This window comes from Manacus vitellinus, unplaced genomic scaffold (assembly GCF_001715985.3).
Source record: "Manacus vitellinus isolate BGI_N305 unplaced genomic scaffold, ASM171598v3 scaffold_95_pilon, whole genome shotgun sequence".
Lineage (NCBI taxonomy): Eukaryota > Metazoa > Chordata > Aves > Passeriformes > Pipridae > Manacus > Manacus vitellinus.
In genome coordinates this window covers 834,549-841,550 of record NW_021940896.1, presented here as the reverse complement: position 1 = coordinate 841,550, position 7,002 = coordinate 834,549, and the positions used below count along the sequence as shown (strand labels likewise).

The following is a 7,002-nucleotide window of genomic DNA, read 5'->3' as shown; positions in this document are numbered from 1 at the left end:
GCATTGCTGACATTTTTTAAAAGTTGCCTTAGGCTGTTATAAGTTACATAAAGTTGCTCCTGTTCCTGTTGTAGTTATGGCAAAGTTATCTGAGGTGAATGGCACAAAGTGACAACTCCAAACTTGGAAAAGTTCCCAGTCAGGACCTTTTCACATAAAGAAAATCAGAACATAACCAACAGTCTGCAAATTAAGACACGACTCCAAAATTTCATTGGAATCACGAAGATTATTCTAATATTTTTTTAAAAAAATATACAAACCATCTATACTTAAAAACAGAATAATAACTTGTCAATTAACAGAGTGTGAAAAAACCTGTTCTTGTTTCCAGTAGTTGCAATCGTGGACTTCATTTAACCTGACACTTGAGTAATAATGGGAATATTTAGCTTTTCTGAATATTTATTCCCTAAACTCATGACTTCTAGAAATCCTTCAAAATCCGTCACTTCAGAAGGAGAAGTTAAAAGGAGAGATATTCTGGGGAAAATTACTCCCTTTTCTTAACATTCTTCTTCCCCCCACACACACATTCCCTCTTTCCCACACACATTTTTAAGGCACTGCAAAGCAAGTTTTCAGGAGCTAAAACTACAAGAGAAATTGAAAAGAAAGGATATTTTAAAACAATCAAGACAAAAATAAAAGCCATCCCTAACTAAACACAATGGCAAAAAGTTGGACATCTTTCGTGTCTTTTATGAGCCAGAGAGAGAGGAATGATTAAAAACGTACCCAGAGCTCTGAATGCCATTTTACTGTCATTTCCTTTGATTAACCTTCACCTGACCTCAATCCCTGAGGCAATTCCAGCTTCTTTTTGTTCTTCCCTTTAAATTCTTCGCTACACCAGGTGAGTACATCCCTCACTGCAGAGCAGGTTGGGTTTGGGGAGGATTTCACAGAAAATGCTGATTTTTCTAGAGAATTGTTTGCAAAAACCTTAACAGGGATGATAATAGGTCACATTTTCTCCAAATCTGGGATTTTTTACAACCCTGTAAAATCATATCATTATATTTTTGTTCTGTTTTTTCAGGGCCTTGCTCCTGTTGGCTGGTACAGAATTAACAGTCCCATCAGTTCCAACATCTCTCTGCATCTGGAATATCTGCTTCCACGTGATTTATAAATGTAACATGCCCACTGGAATGGGGGGGGAAAGCCAGCACAAATTTAAACTTAAAAAATAAATTATAAACTCTTGGAAGAATGAATAGATCCATCCTTCAATATTTGCACAAAAATACTAAAGTGCAGTTCTTTCTTATTTTAAAACTCACTATTTTTCAACAAGTCTCATGATCTTGGGGGTTGAGTAGAAATCATGGAATGCTGCATATATAGACTCTGTTCTTCAAACTTTAGTGGGATAATTTAAAAAAGGACAAACTGGGATAGGTCAAAAAACAGACTTAATGATCTTAAAGGTCTCTTTCAACCTAAATGTTTCTATGATTCTAATTAGAAAAATCATAGGAGATCTATAAATTGTGCCTGGTGATGAAATGATGAGGAATTCTGACCTATTTGCTTCATCAGAGACTGATTTAAGGGGTGAGTCCATCCTCATCCAGAGGAACTGATGTGATGCTGAGGCTTCTGATGGCACATTTTTAATCTGTCAGCAGAAGGTGTGAGATTGAACAGTGAAATTAGGACTAGAACCCAGGGGCAGAGTTTCAGCCCTCAGGAACCACCATGAGCCAGCTCACGTTGGGAAGAAGAGACACTTCATCACACGTGGCCTTTGTTATCATTCCCAAGCACATTCTATTCCATAAGCAGAAGTTATGGATTCCATGTTTGCTCCTCACTGCTGGCAGCCCAGTGTTTGATGATCTGTCTGGATTCACATCTCAGTTCCGTATTATTCACCCTAAATGAATTTTCAGGATTAAATAAATAAATAAATAAATAAAAGGTCCCAGGCAGCTCAAACTGCCATCCATAAAAAGTTTAGTTAAGATCAACTATACTTTTAATAGGCATGAATCATTTTGATAAGTTTTATTTCTGCTGGTCTCCCTAATTTCCATTTTTTTGCTATCTGTCCACAAAAAAATGTTGAGGTTAAACACAGACCTGCTGGGTTTCAAAATGACAAAATAAATTCCCCTGGCAATTTCCAAACTGTAAGGAGGTGATTTGTTAACTCTGATCCTCTCCTGGTAGGAATTTTATTCTCCTCAGAATTCTTCCTGAGAACATGAAGGAGTTACACAACAAAAGTCCTGCAGGTCTCAGTCATGAACCCTTTCTGGTCTTAAATATTTCATAATATTCATAACACAATTAATAGACTCTTAAAACTGAGCTCCTTTCAACCGTGCTTGCCCAAGCTCTGCTCCCTCTGCATTTCTAGACACATCCAGCTCTGGGTTGTCTAATCCAGGACATCCTGCCCAGTTTTCCATGCCAGCATCTCCACTGAGTTCTCCAGTGAAGTGTCCAGCTCCTGAGTGACAGATGCCCTCACCTGACAGAGCTCAGAGCTGAAAAGGGGGAACAAAAGGCTCGGAAAGCGCCTGGGGGAGGGAGGTCAGGTGGAGGTTAATCGAAGGAAATGACAGTTTGATGGTATGCACGGCCCTGGAGATTACACGTGTTATTTTGTTGGGAAATATTTAACTGGTTTATCTCTATTTAGGAAGAAAAATAAAGTGGATCTATGAAAAAAATGCGGGAGAAGTCAGAGATGCCTCTTAGGCCAGGCAGCCTGGCATGGGCGGGATGCAAAGAAAGCCAAAGGATGCCAGTTCTTCAGGAGGCTTCAGCACATTATGAACATTTATAAAACATTTATAAAATGTTATAAAACATTTCACTATCATAAAACACAGCACAGTAGCTGGGGAGGTCAGGAAACTCAATAAACCTCTCATTTCCCTTGCTCCCATATTTACCCCCAATATTTACTGGTTATCTCCTAAAGTGGCTGCTGGAGCTAAGAAGGGAAAATTCCAGCTGGAAAATGCTGTAGAAGTCTCAGAAACTCGTTTGTGTCTTGTAATGAACTTGGCTTGGCCACATTCCTGCCTCGTTTGCATTTCCTTCCCAACCAATTTCGTGCACTCAGGATTTTACTTTCCAAGAGGCCTTTCAAAAACTGATTTTAAGCCTGGCTTGCGTGTGGCAAGGGCTTTTTAAATACGCTCTCCTCAAATATTTAATCATGGAATTTATGCTGGTATTTGTCCTCAATTAATTGGGGAATTAAACCAATACCACATGACTGATCAATCACAAATACATAACACACCCTGAATTCTGATTCCTACTTTCGATTAAAAAAACCCCAAAACCCCAACCAGTCAACAGAAAAATTTTGACAACCATTTTTTTTTTTTTTTCATTCTTCCTACGGAATAAAAGGCGAAAATTCGCGGAATGAATTATTAATTATGAGTTATTCATCCAGCACTACTAAAAACTAATCTGTTTCTCTTTTTTTTTTAAGCATCAAAAAGGTCTTTCAAATAGAGGTGGCAATAATGAAATATGGCAGCAGATCTTGAGACGTGCCCTTCCCCAGGCTGCGGATACAGAAAAGGTTACAGTCCCACAGTTATTAATCCCCCATCACACTGACAATTGATTTTGAACACAGCCTGTTGGAGTCTTTATAATGCAAGATCATAAATGTTCAAAACTAATTTATTGCTCTTTGTTCCACCTGGCAAAAATCCACTGTCAGGTTGAGTTGTGTTGATGCAAAGAGGCAGACGAGGATTTAAGTCGTGGTTTTATCCCTGTTTGTAAATTTGTTTGCAATACTTGTGTGGGGTTGGAAACATCCAGAGAGGGTTTAGAAACATCCAGGGAGGGTTTAGAAACATTCATAAAGGAGTTAGAAATGTTCACAAAGGAGCAAAAAAAAAAGAGGAAGAGGTTATGCTGTCATTAATCAATAGGAAATATTTGCACAAACAGCCATATATTTTAAATTTGATGGGGAAAAGTCCTTATTTGTATTTATTGGTATTGATATTTTTGGTTTGCACCCTGTTCCCTGGTATCTCTCTGATTTTCATAAGGAAAAATGTAAAAACTTGCTTTATCCACATATTGACTTATATACCAGGCAAGGGTTCCCCACACACCAACAAGGGATATGCAAAACCTTCCACCCTACAAGGCTTTTTCATTTTTTTTTTAATTAGTCATTTCAAAGCCTGAACCAATTCCATTCATCCTGAAAATTCCTCAACTTTTCCTTCATTGCCCCCACTCTGCCCATGCCAGGGAGGTGCCAACCCCCAAAGAGGGAAAAATCAGAAAAGGAGAGAAGGGTAAAAAGGGAGAGAAGGATCACCTTTGCACTGACATAACACACTTATTTGTAAAGATTAAGGGGTTTTAAGCATCAAATAGAATATGTTACAAGGAAGCTTATTGTAAGGATAAAATCCTGTCCCATAGACCAAGCATTGGGTAAGGGATGAATTACAAGGTTTCCAAAGCCCTGCTGAAGGAGGGAACTGAAACACAAAAAATAGAGGAGAAAAACAGCAGAGCATTTCCACATCAAAAATATGCCAATCCCAAAGTCTGCTTCCCAGGCTCCAAAGGATTTTTTTCTCAGCAGAAAGACAAACTTGTAAAATTACCATTCTTTTCAAAACAACCACATAATACTTCTTTAACAGCACTTTTCACTCTTCCATATTTTACAGTCCAAGAATATAAACTTTGTCCTTCCATTATCTAGAGGCAGAATCATTTAATTGTCCTGGCAAGTTTATTCCTGTTGAATTCTTATTTTTACCCACGATGATGAACTAGGAGAGCTGTGTGACTGAATGCTAGAACTGCTGCATTCATGACTTGTAGGCATCTGTATGATATTGAAATTAATTTCTAGTATAAAACAGTTAACAGAACAACCCCAGATAAAGGCAAGAATAATATTAATTTCATCCTTTTTGTTGGCAACGTTGTAAAGTCCGTTGCTCAAGTAAAGAGCGCTTTGCTGAGCTGGATACAAATTAATTTTACCATTCTTCTTCAAATAGGAATTTTAAAAGTCAACTAAAGGCTACAACAGCTTTGAAACATTTCAGTGATTGTTTTAATTACCTCTCATACAGCTGTGAGACACTGCAGAGGGAGGGGTGGAGAGGGAAGGGAGAACAACACCTGGCGTGTTACCAATTGTTTTTGTCACATAAAGAAGAAAAAACAGTTCCAAGCCCTCAGACCAACAAAAAGCTCAGCAAAGTCAACAGAGATTGGGGGTTTTTGTCAGTATATTAATGTTGTGATTTGATCCTGGACTATGTGTTCTTATTCTGTCAATAACTACTCTCCCTGTTAAATAAAACCACCAAATCTCCAAACATTAAATAGATGAATTCTGACAGCTTTAAAGCTTGTTTATCAACCCCAAGTTGATGCACACACTGCAGTAAGTTGCTAAAGGCACACGTGGGGCTTCTTTGTAGGGTCTGTTCTACAGCAAAAAAACCACAAAACTCGCTTCACTTTTACCACAACTACTCAAAAAAATCCTATTTTTGTCATTTCAACCCTTAATAGAATTGGAAACTGGAGGCTACTGGGGCTTGTGCTGGCCTTTGACAGCCTGGCTTCCAGTACCTGAGGAATCACTGGTTCTGGGGTGCAGAAAACCCCCTGAAAGGTGCAGTTGTGTCCCCCCCTGCATCTGCTGGCCACGCTGGTGGGAAGGGCCGACCCCTCACTGCACCACCAACCACCAGAATCAACAACAACAGCAGCAGAAATGAGAAAGGAAACGGGGTGTCAGGAGTCAGGGCAGCACATTTGATTTGCACATGTGTCAGTAAAGATAGAAGGAGTCGCTGAATTAAATTAAATCAAAGCAAACCTGCTAATTAAAACAGCTAAAATTATGTTTGTGAAGATGTGTGACTGGTTTCCTGCTTATCTGCAAATAAGCCTCCCCATAATATAAACATGTTTCTATCTCCACTTCATTTATAATAAGTCTTTAGGCAGATTGTAATTAGTATTTTGAGTTTCTAATGGATCCATTGTGTTACTGGAGCAATATTTTTCCTGACCATCAAAATACTGATTATTTCTGCTTCAGTCTCAAGGGTTCTCACCTGTTCTTCTCGTGCTGGTCAAAGTCTTGTATCCAATTTATCTGAATCAAATTGTTTGGGTATGTGTCTGAATACCATCATCTTCACAACATATTGCTTGTAGTTAATCACATTGTATTCAACTCCACCTACGAGCCAAACCAGAAATTATTACCAGTTTTGCTTGGATTTATCCTGTAGCTTGATTTTCATTCAACATTTAAAGAAGGATCATGACAGGGAACTAAAAAAATAACCGGATTCAAACAGAAGTTTTGCGTGAAAAAATTATATTATTTACAAAAATCAACTTCTTGTTTCTGTTTTACCTATTCCCAAGTTCACAATGCATGATTTTACACAAACCCAATTACATAGCTCAGTGATTTACTGGCAAAGCTGGCCAGGAGAAAATTATCTGGCTTTAGCTAATGTGTGTGCCTATTTACAGTCAAAACAAATCCACAGAAAACTGCAAAATGGCCACAAAGAAAAAAAAAATAGTCAAGGCAGAAATGCACCAGAGGTTTGCAAGCTGAAAAAAGTTCACCTTATTTCACAATTTCACTGGGTAAGCAACAAAGTGTGGCTGCGAAATCCAGCCTTTCAGATCATGCACTATTTATTTATTCCTGGATTTAACTTTAAGCACATCTGGAGTTTCATTGGCTTGGAAAACGTGGTGTTTTCTTTTTCGCCCTTTCCATCATTTTTTTAAGGATTAGTTTGCACAGTTAATGGGTGCATGGACTGGCTTCAACAGGATTACTCAGCTGTTTGGTTACCCGTGGTTTGAGCAGGTTTTTTACTTACAGGGCTACAAAGGCATCAGCCCACAGTTACAAACGGGGTGTGATCAGATATTGGTATCTTGGAGATGAAAATAACACTGCAATAACACAGGGTATTATTTATGCTGACAAATCCTACT

The 7,002-nt window shown here is 38.4% G+C and overlaps 1 long non-coding RNA gene across 1 annotated transcript in view; it reads right to left on the bottom strand.

Moving 5' to 3' along the window:
• LOC108642052 overlaps positions 1 to 7,002 on the bottom strand; it is a 32,166-nt gene that overhangs the window by 3,570 nt on the left and 21,594 nt on the right. The window contains exon 2 of the long non-coding RNA XR_001922434.1: positions 6,093 to 6,220. This is a non-coding gene — a long non-coding RNA (uncharacterized LOC108642052). The remainder of the gene's footprint in view (positions 1 to 6,092; positions 6,221 to 7,002) is intronic.